Source organism: Ovis aries, chromosome X, assembly GCF_016772045.2.
Source record: "Ovis aries strain OAR_USU_Benz2616 breed Rambouillet chromosome X, ARS-UI_Ramb_v3.0, whole genome shotgun sequence".
Taxonomy (NCBI): Eukaryota; Metazoa; Chordata; class Mammalia; order Artiodactyla; family Bovidae; genus Ovis; species Ovis aries.
Window position 1 is genome coordinate 41,606,893 of NC_056080.1, and position 18,601 is coordinate 41,625,493.

Sequence of the window (18,601 nt, forward strand, 5' to 3'; positions counted from 1 at the left end):
ACCAGTGTTGCTGCAAGTGACATAATTTTGTTTTTAATGGCTGAGTAATATTCCATTGTATATATGAACCATATCTTATTTATCCATTCCTCTCTTGATGGACATTTAGATTGCTTCCAAATCTGGGCAATTGTAAACAGTGAGTGCTGCAATGAACATTTGGGTACATGTACCCTTTTAGTCCATGTTTGTCTCCCAATGTATGGCCAGGAGTGGGATCGCAGGGTCATATGGTAGCTCTAAGAAAATGTACCAAAATATTTTTTATGAATAATCTAACAGTGAACTTTTACAAGATTTACATTATAAATCAGAATCATGTTTAAGGTCATGACGATGTTTTCTCTGGTACTATCAGCTGCTAGCTTGATTGTGTGGTCACTATAATACACATTTATGACACCAAATGGATGCTAATTATCAGATGAGGTTGGTGGTTGAGCAAGATATTTTGAGGCTTGTTCTGTCAGCATAGGATTCTCCTGGGGGCAAGGCTGCCACCATATGATTAAGCCTTCCCTTCTCTCTACTGGGGCTTCCTAGGTGGCACTAGTGGTAAAAAAAAAAAAAACCTGCCTGCCAATGTAGGAGATGTAAGAGACAGAGCTTATGGTGAACAGTGTTGGATTTGTGATCTCTGAAGAAGGAGATTTAACTTTGGGACCAGGGACCAGGCTTGATCACTCAAGAGTTTTGTGTAGCAGAGTTTTATTAAAGTATAAAAAAGGACAGAGAAAGCTTCTGACATAGACATCAGAAGGGAAATGGAGAGTGGCCCCCTCACTAGTCTTTAGCAAGGGAATTATATACTTTTTAAAATTAGTTATTACAAGTCAAAAGAATGTCTCAAGATTGTAAAAATTTTACCAGACCCACTCCCACAACTTGCATTTTAGGACAACAGGATTAAAACTTAACAATAGGAAAATCCTACCAGACCCTCTCCTATAGCATACATTCTATGATATCAGGATTAGTCAGAAGGTTTTCAGGAAGGAGAAACTGTCCTCAAGTAGGATACACTGTTGTTATGTAATCCCTAGGACAGAGTTTAAACTGAGTTGTTTGTTGTGTAATCATCAGTTTCAGGCTTAAAGAAAAAAAAAGCTTCATGTGACTAAGACTAAGGAATGCAGAGAAAAAAAAAAAAGTTTGTCCTTTCCTCCTCCTTGAGAATTCCAGACATCTCTCTCCTTGGGGACCTCTGGATTTCTTATCAACCTGCCTAGGAATTGACTCTCTTATCCCCCCCTTTTCTTTTAGGAGAATTGTGTTGCCAAGGGAAAGGGGCATCATTTTCATTCCATAACTACTTACTGCTGTTGAAGGGTGTCATCCCTAAATTGTTGAGGCAACATATTCTCCTAACCCTCATATTGAGGGTATCTTATCCAAGTGCCCTAAATAATAGTTGCAGGAGTCTGTGGGACTCTTAGGAGCCTGGACAACTATTTGTAACTTAAAAGCTTTCAAATGGTTAGAAACAAATCCAGTTACACGGTTACAGATGCACGGAGCAAATAGTAAAAACAGAACAATTAGTTATTACATTTAAGATAGGTTTCCATCAAGAGGAGCTAGTTAACATTTCCCAAAGTGAGGTGACTGAGGCTTCAGGAGAATCCATAGCCTGTTCATGTGTTTAGTAAAGTGAGTAACATTAGTACTCATATATGGTATATATGTACAACACTGGGTATGAATAATAGCACAAGTTCCTCCTTGTATGGCTGTTAGAATATCTAAGGCCAATCTGTTTTGTAAAAGCACCTTTCTAATTTGTATTTGTTTGGCATTAAGGGCTGAAATAGCTTTTTGAGAATCTTGTAAAGCCTGTTGAGTAAAGTTAGGAGCATCAACTCGTAGCATAACATCTGTAGTTCCCAGAGAGGGAATGAATTTTGCAGCCAGATAATCATAACAGTGAAATACAGACCTTGCCCAGTGAGTTTTAAGGTGTGGCAGATTAGCAGGTTTCTCTGGAAGCTCTGAAAATATGAAGCTGTGAGTAAAAGGTAAACCTAGGATGCAACTCCAGAGAAGGCAATGGCAACCCACTCTAGTACTCTTGCCTGGGAAATCCCATGGACGGAGGAGCCTGATAGGCTACGGTCCATGGGGTCGCGAAGAGTTGACACGACTGAGCGACTTCACTTTCACTTTTCACTTTCATGCACTGGAGAAGGAAATGGCAACTCTTGCCTGGAGAATCCCAGGGACGGGAGCCTGGTGGCTGCCATCTATGGAGTCGCACAGGGTTGGACATGACTGACATGACTTAGCAGCAGCAGCAGGGTGCATCTCCCTATCCAACTAGGGGGAAGCCATGCCCATACATAAGAGCCACATATCCAGTAGGTCCCGTTTGGAGCAAAGCAGCGTGACAGAGGGTCCAGCCCCAATGAGTGCCTGCCCAGGCAAAGGGAGGACTTGAACTTACATGCAGCAAAATAGTCATTAAACCAAGATAATGTATAATCAAAGTTGAAAGTAACATTATGTCCATAGTTAAGGTACAAAGTGTTACACCAGTCCATTTTAGGATTGCCAGATATCATCAGATTAAAGAGAGGCATCACACGTGATTGTTGGTGAAGATATTCACAGAGTTGAAGAAAGTCTTTTCCTTGAAATGGAGAAACCCACCATGGGAAACCTTCAACTGATGAAGAGGGGAGTGCTCTGCAGACCCAGAAATTAGACTGATTGTGGAATGCAGTGTAAGAATGAGCCAAGGACAGGAAGGCATTGTCTTGAGGGTTAAATGGCAGACTCAGGACTTTTGGAATCAGCAGAAGTAGGCCCACATAGATTATCAGGCCCATCTGAAAAGTAAAAGGTGAAAGCATAGAGGATAAAGACATAAAACAACATTGTTTAGTTTTGGTCAGGATGCCACTTTTTAACTCGAGTGTGGTGCACCCAGGAATCAATTGCTGGTACCTTGACAGCTGTGGGAGAAGAAAGAATAACCTGGTAAGGGCCTTCTCAGAGGGGCTCGAGAGATTGGCCTCTAGATCTCAAAGTCTTTATCAGGACCTTGGTGCCTGGTTAAACAGTGGCTTGTTTGACTCAGAGGCTGGGTCAGGAGTCACTTCCCAGAGTTTCCATAATGTCTCTTGAAAGGCTGAAAGCTGAGTCATATAGTTAGTTAACTCTAAGGCTTCTATAACAATGTCTGTGCATAAGAAGGATCTTCCATAGATACTTTCAAAGGGGGACAGTCCTTCCTTTTTAGGGCAGTCAAAGCCCTCATTAAAACTATGGGTAGAAATTTAAGCCAATTATCCTGAGTCTCTTGAGTTAATTTATGCAGATATCTCTTAATAATGTCATTAGCCTTTTCTTTCTTCCTTGAAGATTGGGGTCTCCAGGAACAGTATAAGTGATATTTATTCCTAGAGCTTTTGACACCCCTTGAGTTACAGCAGCTTTAAAGGCAGAGCCATTGTCACTCTGGAGGCTCTGTGGCAGCCCAAACCTGGGAATAATTTCATGGATTAAAAATTTTATAACTTCCTTAGCCTGTCCACTACAGCAGGGAAAGGCCTCAATCCATCCAGTAAAAGTGTCTACCCAGACCTGCAAGCAAGAAAATCCATTTGTTTTTGGCATATGAGTAAAAGGAACCACAGCCTCATTTATTATTGATAAATCTTGAACTAGTTTCCATTTATAATTTGACTTTTTCACACCCAAAATAGGAGTGTTGCATGGACTATTACATGGAATTAATAGCCCCTGCTCCTTTAAAGTCTCATTGATGGGTTTTAACCTTTCCTTAACCTCAGGCTTTAGTGGGTACTGCTTTTGATGTGGAAATAGGCAAGGGTCTTTGAGCTTGATAATGACAGAAACAGCATTTTGAGCTCAATCCACCATTTTTCCATCAGTCCGCAATTTAGGATTTACGTTTTGTTCAACTAATGGGAAAGAAAGAGCAGGTTCCATGTTCATGAAAACAGAGGCTTGGACCTTGCTCAGTATATCCCTCCCCAGAAGGGGTGAGGGAGACTCCAGCATGATCAGAAACTCGTGAGAAAATAGCACAGAGTCCCAGCTGCAGCTTCAAGGATGACTGAAATAATAGCATTTGGCTGGTCCTGAAAGTCCCATTACAGTAGTGGATCAAGAGGAAAGTGGACCAGGGGCTTCAGTGAGCACAGAGAAATTTGACCCAGGGTCCAAAAGAAAATCGACTGATTGGCCCCCACAGTTATTAATACCCGGGGTTCCTCACATGCTATTATGATGGGAGCTTGTGTGGGGACCTCCGGGCACCTTCAGTTCTGATTGTCCCAAGAGCCTGACCCCTGGGGCTGACACCTCTGGGGGCAGTCTCTCCTCCAGTGTGGTCCTTTACAGACTGGACAGGGAGCAAGGGGCAGCTTAGATGCCTGAGAGCAACTTTGCTTGAAATGTCTCTCTTTTCCACAGTAATAATAGCAAGCTCATCCCTTTTCATCTGGGTTCCTCTGGGCATTTTTCCTCAGGCTGCTTCAGAGTGGATCTAACAGCCATTGTTGGGGCTTCAGTCTTTCCCTGGTCGTTTTTTTTTTTTTTTTCCCCTCCTATTTTCCTCCTCATTTTCTCTACTGTAATATACAGTCTGAGCCAGCTGAAGCAGTTTTTCTAAAGACTAATTCAGTCCTAACGCCTGTTTTTGTAACTTACAGAAGATATCTGGAGCTGACTGAGTGAGAAAATTATCTTTTAAGATCATTTCTCCTCTGCTCTTTCAAGATCAACATCAGTAAACTTACAGAGAGCCTCCTGTAGTCTATCTAGGAATTTACCAGGAGTTTATCAGGAGTTTCGAAATTTGCTGGCATATTGAGTGCAGCACTTTCACAGCATCATCTTTCAGGATTTGAGATAGCTCCACTGGAATTCCATCAGCTCCACTAGCTTTGTTTGTAGTGATGCTTTCTAAGGCTCACTTGACTTCCCATTCCAGGATGTCTGGCTCTAGGTGAATGATCACACCATCATGATTATCTTGGTCGTGAAGATCTTTTTTGTACAGTTCTTCTGTGTATTCTTGCTACCTCTTCTTAATATCTTCTGCTTCTGTTAGGTCCATACCATTTCTGTCCTTTATCGAGCCCATCTTTGCATGAAATGTTCCCTTGGTATCTGTAATTTTCTTGAAGAGATCTCTAGTCTTTCCCATTCTGTTGTTTTCCTCTATTTCTTTGCATTGATTGCTGAGGAAGGCTTTCTTATCTCTTCTTGCTATTCTTTGGAACTCTGCATTCAGATGCTTATATCTTTCCTTTTCACTTCTCTTCTTTTCGCAGCTATTTGTAAGGCCTCCCCAGACAGCCATTTTGCTTTTTTGCATTTCTTTTCCACGGGGATGGTCTTGATCCCTGTCTCCTGTACAATGTCACAAACCTCATTCCTTAGTTCATCAGGCACTCTGTCTATCAGATCTAGGCCCTTAAACCTATTTCTCACTTCCACTGTATAATCATAAGGGATTTGACTTAGGTCATACCTGAATGATCTAGTGGTTTTCCCTACTTTCTTCAATTAAGTCTGAATTTGGCAATAAGGAGTTCATGATCTGAGCCACAGTCAGCTCCTGGTCTTGTTTGTGCTGACTGTGTAGAGCTTCTCCATCTTTGGCTGCAAAGAATATAATCAGTCTGATTTTGGTGTTGACCATCTGGTGATGTCCATGTATAGAGTCTTCTCTTGTGTTGTTGGAAGAGGGTGTTTGCTATGATCAGTGCATTTTCTTGGCAAAACTCTATTAATCTTTGCCCTGCTTCGTTCCGTATTCCAAGGCCAAATTTGCCCGTTACTCCAGGTGTTTCTTGACTTCCTACTTTTGCATTCCAGTCCCCTATAATGAAAAGGACATCTTTTTGTGGGTGTTAGTTCTAAAAGGTCTTGTAGGTCTTCATAGAACCGTTCAACTTCAGCTTCTTCAGCATTACTGGTTGGGGCATAGACTTGGATTACTGTGATATTGAATGGTTTGCCTTGGAAACGAACAGAGATCATTCTGTTGTGTTTGAGATTGCATCCAAGTACTGCATTTCGGACGCTTTTGTTGACAATGATGGCTACTCCATTTCTTTGGAGGGAATGATGCTGAAGCTGAAACTCCAGTCTTTGGCCACTTCATGTGAAGAGTTGGCTCATTGGAAGACTCTGATGCTGGGAGGGATTGTGGGCAGGAGGAGAAGGGAACGACAGAGGATGAGATGGCTGGATGGCATCACTGACTCGATGGACGTGAGTCTGAGTGAACTCCGGGAGTTGGTGATGGACAGGGAGGCCTGGCATGCTGTGATTCATGGGGTCACAAAGAGTCAGACACAACTGAGCGACTGAACTGAACTGAACTATCAGGAGTTTCCTTCTCTCCCTGTTCTATGTCAGTCAACCTAACATAGTTTGAAGTCTTAGCATGTTCACTTGGGTCTACAAGAATACATCTGGCAAAGTGGTTCTGGTAAAGTGGTTCCCTTTTAGCCATGTTATAGTGTTATAGTGGTTCTCTTTTAGCCATGTTATAGTCCCAGTCTGTCTCTGCTATGGGAACTGCTTGGCTCCCCATAGGGAAGAGAGCTATTTCATGTTCCCTCTTTCCTCCTTGCCTCATGCTCAAGCCATTCATCTCCAAAAGCAGTAGCTTCCCCCAAAACTTGAACTCTCAAGTCAGGAGTCAAAATCTCTCCCAAGACATACATTACATCTCTCCAAGTAAGCTCATAAAGTAAAGTTAACCCCTTAAAGGCTTCTATGTACTTTTCTGGATCCTCTAGATAGTCTCCAAGATCTCTCTTTATCTGCTGTACCTCTGGGTAAGAAAAGGGCTTATGGATTGGTTATTTTCCCCAGTGGAGGCTTCCTCAAGAGGCAGTAAGTTATGTGGCTGTTCCTCAGCCCCTCTAGCTACCCTTTGCATACATTCCCAGGGATAGATTAGAGAAACCTGCTTTTTATCATCTTCATCCTCTTTCTTGTCCTCTGTCTTGTCCTTAGTTTTGGTTGTCTGTGCCTCCTCTACTTTGACTGTCTGAGTTTCTACTGAAACCAAAGTAGTCTGAGACTGCCTTGGAACTGGGGTTGTTTGAACTTCTATTGAGACTGAGGCAACCTTTCCTGGAGGGATTCCTTGACCCTCATCTTGCTCAGTTGTGAGCCCAAGATACAGAGGCAGAGGCAGAGTAAGAGGACAGGAGGGAGCTGAAGGCTTTACACCCAAATCTGTACCCTTAGGACGTAAGTCTGGTATATCTCTCAGAGGGAAAAAGAGTAACACATATGGCACTTCTACCCATTTGCCTTACCTTCTACAGAACCGGTCTAGTTGTAAAACAGTATCGTAATTAAAAGATCCTTCAACCGGCCTTTGTCCGCCACCCTCCATTGTATATTGTGGCCATGCAGATTTGCCAAAGAAAGTCAGGCCTGTATTCTTTAAACTCTGGGGGTCAAACTTATCCCAGTTTTTCAGGACACAATCCAAGGGTGGAGTCTGTAACTTTGAGTACTTCCCCTCTGTAAGAGAGAAAAAAGCGGTGACCAGCGCCTTTGCTTCCTTCCATCAGAGGCATCCCTCCCTGCTCTAGATGAGGGTGTAGACAGACTTTCCTCTGAAGCTTCCCTTCCTTGGCTGGGCTTAGTCTGTCCCTTACCCACACAGGCACCTTACTCATCCCTCCTGGTTCTACCAATGAAGCAGGGTGGAGATGCACCAGGGGTAGACCTGATGGCATCCCGAATTTATTTCTAGTTCCATACCACCATGACCTTTGTTTGATTTGCCAGAGTAGTTTCCCAGAATGTTTCCCAAGCTAGTAAGCTAGTACTACTAGAGGAAGCTTCCATCTTATGTGTCCCCGTTCACATTCCTGAGTATAGTCCTGACGGCAGTAGAAGCAATGAATCATTGCCATATCAGTAAACCACTGGAGAGCTTTATCTAGTCCACTAAGAGTTAGTACTATGAAAGGAAGAAGCCCACTGTACTCCCAAGCTGGGATTCTGAACCTATGTTCCTAGAAACTTCACATTCGCTAGCAAGTCTGGGTTCCCATGACTACCAAGCTTGGCGTCTAAGTAAAAGTATATAGTAATGGCATGAATCACAAGTCCATTGAAAGTCTATGATTTGACAGATTAAGTTGGTAGTCCTAATTTCCTACGCAATTTTGAAATGGTCAAAGAGACCAGGAAAAACTGACTGAGAAAGGAAAGTTTGGCCCACATGCTTTGCCCATGTTTGGTTGTTGCTCCCCTCACAGGGAACTTGGGTGTCTCTTGCCATTGGTTGGTTGGTATAAACCCCAGACAAGGCTCCCCTTTTTGGGGCCGCCTTCAGTCATTATAAGGCACAGTGGAATCACAGAGCAGGGCTCATCCCTTGCTTCATGCAGAGTGCCGTTCATTCACATAAGCACACGGAAGAGTTAGCAAAGTAAAGCAGAAAATGTGTGTACTGAGAAAGCAGAGTGGCTAGAGCTCTGAGTGTTCTTACTTCATCCTGAAAATCCCAGATGAGCCTCCAAGATGATAGCTTATGGTGAATGGTGTCGGATTCGTGATCTCCAAAGAAGAAGAAGATTTAACTTTGGGACCAGGGACCAGGCTTGATCACTCAAGGGCTTTTATATAGCAGACTTTTATTAAAGTACAAAAAGGGACAGAGAAAGCTTCTGACATAAACATCAGAAGGAGGATGGAGAGTGCCCCCTTACTAGTCTTTAGCAAGGGAATTATATACTTTTTAAATTAGCTATTACAAATCAAATGAATGTCTCAAGGTTGTAAAAATTTTACAGACTCATTCCCATAACTTACATTTTAGGATAACAGGATTAGAATTTAACAATAGGAAGAGCCTACCAGACCCACTCCCATAGCGTACATTCTAAGATATCAGGATTAGTCAGAAGGTTTTCAGGAAGGAGAAGCTGTCCTCAAGCAGGATACATTATTGTTATATAATGGCACCCCACTCCAGTACTCTTGTCTGGAAAATCCAATGGACAGAGGAGCCTGGTGGGCTGTGGTCCATGGGATCGCTAAGAGTCGGACACAACTGAGTGACTTCACTTTCACGCATTGGAGAAGGAAATGGAAACCCACTCCAGTGTCCTTGCCTGGAGAATCCCTGGGACAGCAGAGCCTGGTGGACTGCCCTCTATGGGGTCGCACAGAGTCGGACACGACTGAAGCGACTTAGCAGCAGTAGCAGCACAGAGTTTAAGAGTCGGACACGACTGAGTGACTGAATTGAATTGAATTGAACAGTTTAAACTGAGTTGTTTGTTGCGTAATCATCAGTTCCAGGCTTAAAGAAAAAAAACAAACAAACATGTGACTAAGACTAAGGAAAGTAGAGAAAAAACAAAATAAAACGTTTGTCCTTTCCTCCTCCTTGAAAATTCCAGACCCCTATCTCTTCCTTGAGAACCCCAGGCCCCTCTCTCCTCAGGGACCCCAGACTTCTTATCAACCTGCCTAGGAATTGACTCTCAAGATGTGGGTTCGATCCATGGTTTGGGAAGATCCCCTGGAGTAGGAAATGGCAACCCAACTCCAATATTCTTGCCTGGAGAATCCCATGGACAGAGGAGCCTGGTGGGCTACAGTCCATGCAGTCGCAAAGAGTGGGACATAACTGAGGCAACTTAGCATGTGCTGCTCTACTAGTAACCAGATAAGTCTAAGGATATCTATTCCTCATCTGTTGGACTTGAACTTTGGTCATGGTGATACACTTCAGTCACCTTCAAAAAAGCTCTGTGCATTGCTTGAGAAAGTTGCTTTCTTAACTGTTCAGAAATAGTTGTGTTATCTAGTTTAATAGTGTAAATGATAGCACTGAAATCAATCCCTGAAAGCATAGACTTATAATATAGTTTAATCTCTGTTATTTGGCCTTCTATTTAAGTCTGTATAAAATGCTTGGTGCTTTAGAGAGGAATTAATCTTCTTCATTAATTCATCAAAGAATACTCATACTTACTATGGTGTAAACTGTCAATCTATGTCCCCACTTATTTAACTATTTAAAAATACTTAATAATTGTCTTTGAATATACAATTAACAGCTTTCACATCATCAATTATAGTAGCGTTTAAGTTTTGTGAAGATCAATATACATTTATGCTTCAACAGTTTGAAAGAATTTCAATATGTAAAGCCCATGAATTTTTTTTACTCCAAGTTATATCTAGAATACTTCTCTCCAAATACATCTAGAATTTGAAAGTGAACATTCTGATAATGACAATAAATCAGAATTATATGTCTTATTCATTCACAAGTGTTATGTTGACAATAAATCAGAATTATATGTCTTATTCATTCACAAGTGTTATGTTGACTAAATATCAGGGTAATCTATATACTCTCATATGACCTTTGATTAGTGTAAATAAAAAGATACCAGAAATGATATGTTTTATTTATTTATTTTTTGCCTTCCAAGGGCCAAGACAGATGCTGATTTTGTCTCTATAAAGCCTGATGTTGGATCCATCCTTAGTTTCAGCTTAGACAGTCTCAGGACCAGGTTTTGGACCAGTCCTCCTTCACTTGACTTTAATCTTCTAACTCACTATGATCCTACTACTTCCCTTCTTTCATGGCCACATCTTTCAACAATGGTCTTCCACTTTTCCTTCTATTTCTGCATTAGTCACACTCTCATTTATTCATCAAAGAAGCTCTGAACTTTACAATATGGCAGGCAGTGTGCTAGGTACTGGATATAACAACTAAGAACTAAACATTCCCTTTTCCCAAGCAGTTTCTACTGTAGGGATGGAAAGATCAGTAAACCTGTGATTTCTATATATACAGTGTGTGATTAATTCTGTGAGGCAGGAGAACACTGTGTGTGTGTGTGTGTGTGTGTGTGTGTGTGTGTGTGTGTGTGTGTATTTGTTATTTACTGCTGCTCAACAAATTACCCCAAAACTTAGTGGCTTAAAACAACATAATCTCATAGTTTCTGTGTGTCTGGAATTTGGGAATGACTTGACTGGGTGGTTCCAGCTCAAGGTTGCTCATGTTATTGGAGTCACAATGTTGGCTAGGGCTGCAGTCTCTGAAGACTTGACTGGGGATGGAGGATCTGCTTCCAAGATGGAGCACTCATGTAGCTGTTGGCAGGAGGCCTCAGTTCTTCACCATATGTGCAACTTTATTGTGCTGCTTGAATGTCCCCACATGACAGCTGGCTCCCATAGAGAGAGTGGTGAGACAAAGAGAGAGGGAGAGAGGATGAGAGGGAGAAAAGCAGAGAGCAAGAGAGATGCTATGCTTTTTATGACCGAGTTTCAGAAATCACACATCGCCACATTTGCCACTTTTTAACAGCTAGACAAGCTAAATTTGACCCACTCTCAGTGGGAAGGGAATTAGGCTCTGTCTTCTGCAGTAGTCTTAAAGACTTTGTGGACATATTTTGAAACTATCACAATTTTTGAAAGAATATCTGTAAGAATAAATGCAACAATTTAAACAAAAATTATCTCTAGGTGGTGAGACTATGTTATTGATTTATTTGTATTTTAATTGCTTACATGGACATGGATGTATTAAAATAATACTGTATACCTATGTATTTTTAAATAGACCACAAAAATGTTTTATAATGCTGACACTGAAGAATGCTAAACACATTTCTTGAAACATTCTCAGTGGACTTACTTAGGATGATTTGGCAGAAATAGTTCCATGATACAGAACTTCTGAAGTATATACCACATTATCCCCAGTTTACAAGTGATGGAAACAAGATATAAAGAGGTTAATCGAAGTTAACCAACTGCCCAAGGTCTTAAGGTAAATAAGTGGTATAGATGAGGTTTGAATCTAGGTAGCCTGGTTCCACAGCCCAAGCTCTTAAACTAAATGAAACATCCGCAGTAAATAGTGGACTATATAACACTGTATATCAGATAAACAATAGCTCAGAAAGATGAAAGAGCCAGAACTGATCTATTCAGGCAAAGCTTCACAGAAGAAGCAAACAGTGAGCTGTGCCTTGAAGGAAAAAAAAATGGAATTTAAGTGATGTAGGGATGACATTCCAAATGAAAGGAGTAACCTGGTGAGAGTCCATAAATGGGTTGAGAAAACTGGTCCTGGTATAGTGGAAGGGTTCCTGGTGAGCTGTGTGATTTAAGGCAAAATGGAGTGAGGTGAGGGATAAGAGTGGACTGCCAGAATTATAGGAGCTCTGGCTGCAGGCAGGAGGGTTTCCCCTTAATCTGTGTTCACACACAAACTTGGAGTTCTTCATCTTTTGCCACCAGGAAGCAACTTAAAAATTTTCTGGCCCATGCCTTTTATTTTAAAAATGGGGGACTAAGGCCTGTAGGAGAAACTGATTCACTCTCTTCCCAATTTTATTTTACTTATTCTATTATGTTAGGAATTATTAAAATGTTAGGACATTTTTCTTCATTTAAAGTCCTGAATTACTATATTTTTACCATTAAATTTTTTTCTAATACAAATAATAATGTTTTCTAAAATTGACCACTGCAGTTTATAACATATTCCATCATAATTGAACTTATTCCATCATAATTGAACTTATCCCATCATAACTAAACTTATTCTATCATAATTGAACTTACATATGCTAAACCAGGATGCTGCCATTAGTGCCATCAATGCCCATTTCCAAAATTATCCAGGGAATTTCCTGTTGATGTGGGAGATATATTTGTTTATTTACATGTTCTAAATACAAAGGACTTTTAAAATCAGATGTACAAATCTGTTCCCAAGGATTTAGCACCTTATAGCCCATGAAAACTTCGAATTCAACAGAATTAGACCTTTCCAACAGGCATTGGTATCTTATTATTCTTTGATGTAATTTCCAGCATGTAAAGTTTTAAGCTATCCAAATAACAAACAATACCATATTTGCTTTATTTTCTTCTATTTATTCAAAGTTTATGTTGAAGTGGAGAACCTAAAGAGCTGAGATCAGTCCTCCATGATGGTACCCATTTCACACCATGGGCTTTTAGATGATGTCATACTAATTACCTGGAAAGGCTGGATGAAATAATTTTTTCCCTTTGATGAGTAATGATAACTGGTTTTATCCTGCTCTCTTTGTTTTTCCAGCAAGAATCCAAGGAGTCTTTGCTAGAAATTGGATACGGACCCCAAGTTCTGAAACACATCAAGTCCTCTCATTTAGACTGAAGATCAAGATAATTCAGAGTACGCGCAGATAGCCCTAGGAACTAAACAAGACATCTTCACTTTGCTGGTAACTCCCAAGATACCAACACTGCCTCATTCATGGGCTCTAGTAGTTACCAAGAGTGAGTTATAGTTTGCTCTTGCTGCCTCCTGTCTCCTCCCTCCCTCTCTCTTTCCCTTTCTTCCCAGAAACAAGGCAAGAGAAACAATATACACTTATTGCCGGGGCAGGGGCAATTCAAAGCCAATCAGGGAAAAGAACTGTCTGTGACATTATCAAAGAGGTTAGGCCATTAGCAGGATGATTAATGTACCTGATGCTGCCTCTCATTAAGGGTCAAGTCTCCTTAGTAGCTAATGTGGGCAAAATGATCTTCTAGCATCCATTAAGGCTCTCAGATAAATGCCCAAGAGAATTAATTCAATGGCTACCTCTACTTGGGAACACTGTTCTCCCATGACCCAGACCTTCTTACCCATCTACAGTACTCACCTCTCTTAAGTGACTCATTGGGCTCAGATCCACTCCCACGGTGCTGCTCAGCTTTTCACTCTTCCTGCCTTTTGGAGACCTCTTATCCAGAGATCCTCCTGGCTATCTATCTTTCTGAGATTCCTCTCCTTTATCCCGCATCATTCAATCAACCTAAATTGGCCCCATTTTGTGTAACTTCTCAGGTTTTTTTATGCAGTACCATTTCCTCTGCATTTTTCTTGTCTCTGATTTTTCTTTGGTCACAATTTTTATTCTTTAAAACTTTACTATGGTATTATAAAAAAGAAAGTTGCTCCTGCTAATGGTGATTATGTTGTGGGTGTATAAGATACACATTTAGCAAATGTTTCCCAAGGACAACACAATATGGTTTCCTTCTCCATATATGTTTATTATGTGTGAATTTTTAAATCCATGACCTTATTTTGGAGTGAAATTAGGCTATAGATGTTATATCAGGAGAAGAACATTTTAGCTCAATACCTGGTTATTCATTTACAATTTCTGTTCACATATTAGTCATATTCTGCTGAGAGAATGCTGCTTTTTATAGAGCAACTTCTTAGACCTGAGTAGTTCATGACAATAAGCATGTTTTCCTCACTCTTAGTTCTATAGGTTGGCCAGGGAACCAGCAAATAGGTACATGTGATTGAAATACACATGGGGAGGGTGTCAGTAGGAAACAAGTGGAAGAAGATGAGATTGAACAGGCAAGCAGGTGGCAGGTTTAGAAGGGCCTCATGCAGCAAGGAGACCATGGGGAATCCCAGAACTTTTAAAGTAAAGAAGTGGAATGATTTTATTCTAGAGAATAACACTGATCCTGTGTGAAGGTGGGCTGAAGCTGGGGTTCCCTGGAGTCACATGCCCACCTGGAAGGCTGTGATAGAAGTTGAGACAGGAACTGGTGAGCCTGTGAAATAGAATCTGGGCCATATAAATAGACTACAGAACACAGATAATAGAATGCAAAATTAGCAGTATATTAGATATAGGGAGAAAGGAAGAGAAGAAGCCAGGATGAAATTAGGGTTCAAAGGTCACCTGGGAAGTGAGTTGTGCAGCCCCGGAGAGAGTAGATGAATACAGGAGAAACAGGGAGGAAAATGAGACCACTGGCACCCTGTGCAGATCTTGCCAGTGTATAAAGGAACAGGTACGCTAATTTGTTTTCTTAGCCACAGATTTAATTCAGAATGTGGGAGAGGTAGCTAGATGATGACAGTGAAGATGGTGATAACAATTGCCATTGATGTTGACAATAAGCTAGATGCTATCTCCTTCCATGCATTTTCTCATTTGATCCTCACAACAATTTTATAGAATAGGTATTTTTAGAAAACTTTATATTGGAGTATATTCAATTTACAATGTTGTGTTAGTTTCAGGTGTATAGCAAAGTAATTTAGTTATACATATATGCGCAAGGAAGAACTATACAAAAAAGGTCTTAATGACCTGGATAACCACAATGGTGTGGTCACTTATCTAAGGCTGATCATCCTGGATTGTAAAGTCAAGTGGGCCTTAGGAAGCATTACTATGAACAAAGCTAGTGAAGGTAACGGAATTCCAGCTGAGCTATTTAAAATCCTAAAAGATGATGCTGTTAAAGTGCTGCACTCATATGTCAGCAAATTTGGAAAACTGCAATGGTCACAAGACTGGAAAAGGTCAGTTTTCATTCCAATCCCAAAGAAGGGCTATGCCAAAGAATGTTCAAACTACCATATAATTGTCCTCATTTCGCATGCTAGCAAAGTTGTGCTCAAAATCCTTCAAGGTAGGCTTCAGCAGTATGTGAACTGAGAACTTCCAGATGTATAAGCTGGGTTTCAAAGAGGTAGAGGAACCAGAGATCAAATTGCCAACATTCGTTGGATCATGGAGAAAGCAAGGAAATTCCAGAAAAGCATCTATTTTTGCTTCATTGACTACATTAAAGCCTTTGACTGTGTGGATCACAGCAAACTGTGGAAAATTCTTAAAGAGTTGGGAGTACCAGACCATGTTACCCATCCCCTGAGAAACCTGTTTGCAGGTCAAAAAGCAACAGTTAGAACCATACATGGAACAACTGACTGGTTCAAAATTGGGAAAGGAGATTGATGATGCTGTATATTGTCACCCTGCTTATTTAACTTCTAGGCAGAGTGCATCATGCTAAATGCTGGGGTGGATAAATCACAAGCTGGAATCAAGATTGCTGAGAGAAATATTCACAGCCTCAGGTATGCAGATGATACCACTTTAATGATAGAAAATGAAGAGGAACTAAAGAACCTCTTGACGAGAGTTAAAGAGGAGAGTGCAAAAGCTGGCTTAAAACTCAGTGTCAAAAAACTACGATCCTGGCATCTCGTTCCATCACTTCATGACGAATAGATGGGGAAAAAGTAGACACAGTGACAGATTTTATTTTCTTGGGCTCCAAAATCACTGTGGACAGTGACTGCAGCCATGAAATTAAAAGATGTTTGCTTCTTGGAAGAAAAGCTATGACAAACCTAGACAGCATATTAAAAAGCAGAGACAACACTTTACTGCCAAAAGTCTGTATAGTCAAAGCTATAATTTTTCCAGTAGTTATTTATGGATGTGAGAATTGAGCCATAAAGAAGGCTGAGCACTGAACAATTGATGCTTTCAAATTGTGGCACTGGAGAAGATTCTTGAGAATACCTTGGACTGCAAGGAGATCAAGCAAGTTAATCCCAAAGGAAATCAACACTGAATATTCATTGGAAGGATTGTTGCTAAAGCTGAAACTCCAATACTTTGGCCATTTGATGCAAAGGGCCAACTCATTGGAAAAGACCCTGATGCTGGGAAAGACTGAAGGCAAAAGAAGAAGGAGGTGGCAGATATGAGGTGAGGTGGTTAGATAGTATCACCAACTCAATGGCTATGAATTTGAGCAAACTCTGGGAGACAGTGGAGGACAGAGGAGCCTGGCATGCTGCAGTCCATGGAGTTCCAGAGTCAGATATGACTTAGTGACAGAACAACATCAACATAGATATATCTATTTTTCAGATTACAGAGTATTGAGTGGAGTTCCTTGTGGTATACAGTAGGTTCTTTTGATCTATTTTACATATTGTAGTATGTACATATTAATTTAATATCCTTGTTTCACAAATGAGGAGCCTACTGGGTAGAGTTGATGAAGTTATAAAGGCACACAGTTGATGAGTAGTAGAGAAATTTGATCGAGTGTGTCTGTCTCCTTTCTACTTCCACTGTGGTGAGGTGTTTGTAACTCCAAGCCTGGCCTTAATATTCAGGTAGGGCTGGCTGGCCTATGCCCAAAGGGATGATTTCACACTTTCTGAAGTCTGCTTGAAATAGTCTGGATCTTATAAGGCATTTCCTTTCTTTATATAATCATTGACTGATTGTAGTGTCTTCACGACAATCATCTCCCTAGCTAATAAAGTTGACCTCCTGACATGAGTAGCAGTTTTTCATTTCATAAAAATGTTTCACACACATCTTCTTATTCATTCCTTACAAAAATGCTATAGATGTTATGATCACCAAAGGTCTGCAAGCTTTTCCTTAAAATGTCTGATTGTATGTATTTTAAGCTTTGGGAGCCGCACGGTGTCTGTCTCAACTACTCAACTCTGCTCCTACAGCATTAAAGCAGGTAGCAATGATACATAAATGAACGATCATGTCTGTATTCTAATCAAGTTTTCTTTACAGAATTCGGTGACCAGCTGTATTTGGTCTATGAGCCATAGTGTGCTAACTCTTGTTCCAGATGAATGAGCTTCCATTCAAAGTAGTTAAAATGATCCTCCCAATCTCATGAGACTTATAGAAGTAGAAATGGAACCTAGGTTTCCTGTTTATTCATTAAGTATTTGAGTCCTTATTATGTGTCCTGCTCATACATGCTCAGTTGCTTCAGTCGTGTCCAACTCTTTGCAACCCTATGAACCATAACCCGCCAGGGTCCTCTCTCCATGGGAATTCTCCAGGCAATAATAATGGAGTGGGTTGCCATTTCCTCCTCCAGGGGATCTTTCTGACCCAGGGATCCAATCTGCATCTCTTCTGTCTCCTGCATTGGCAGCCAGGTTCTTTACTACTAGCGCCACCTGGGAAGCCCCAGGTGTCACGCATTGCTCTAAGTAGTGGGGATAAAGAAGGTCCAGGCTCCCACGCAGCTTACATATTCTAGGGAGACAGATGATGAACAAGTACATGAACAAAGAAGATAACTTCCAAAAATGAGAAGTGCCATGAAGAAAAGAAAGCAGTGTTAAATAGAAAATGACTTTAGCTATGGGAATCAGAGAAAACCTCTCTGAAATAGAAAAAAAAATTGAGCTGAAATCTGGAGGAAGAGAATAAGTCAATTACACGGAGATTGGGGGAAGATTTGTTCCAGGCAAGTGGAACAGTTAGTGAAAAACAGCAGTGCGGCTACAGTGAACAAAGGGGAGGGGAAGAGCTGAGAAATAGGGGGGGAATAAAGGTGAGAAATATAAGCCATGACAAAGAATTTTATTCCGAGTGAAGTGGAAAGCCAGTGCTTTTTTGACTACAACATGCTGTTTTTAAATCTCTTTGTGTCTCCTCCGATGCAGAAACTCACACACATGCTCTAGAATATTATATATTAGTTAATTGGTGGGCTCTGTCACTTAAGTTCCTTCAAGGCATGAAAGATCCATCAATGTGTGGGGATCATTGACGACCTTTGTGAGGAGCCACATTAAATAGATCCTCTCTCATGGGACGTTTCCAAGAAGGCTATGCCTAACACATTTGTCCAGGGACAGCACGGCAGCCCATTGTTTTCTCCCGAGACAGTGTTGGGCACCATCCAGACCATCTGCTCTGGCCCAGGCTCCCTGGCCATAGGCTCTACCACCATTTGCCAAAAC

At 41.0% G+C, this 18,601-nt stretch overlaps 1 pseudogene; it reads right to left on the minus strand.

Annotated features, from left to right (window-relative positions):
• Positions 1-1,371: 1,371 nt before the first annotated feature.
• LOC132658795 (endogenous retrovirus group PABLB member 1 Env polyprotein-like) lies at positions 1,372-7,387 on the minus strand (annotated as a pseudogene).
• Positions 7,388-18,601: the final 11,214 nt, after the last annotated feature.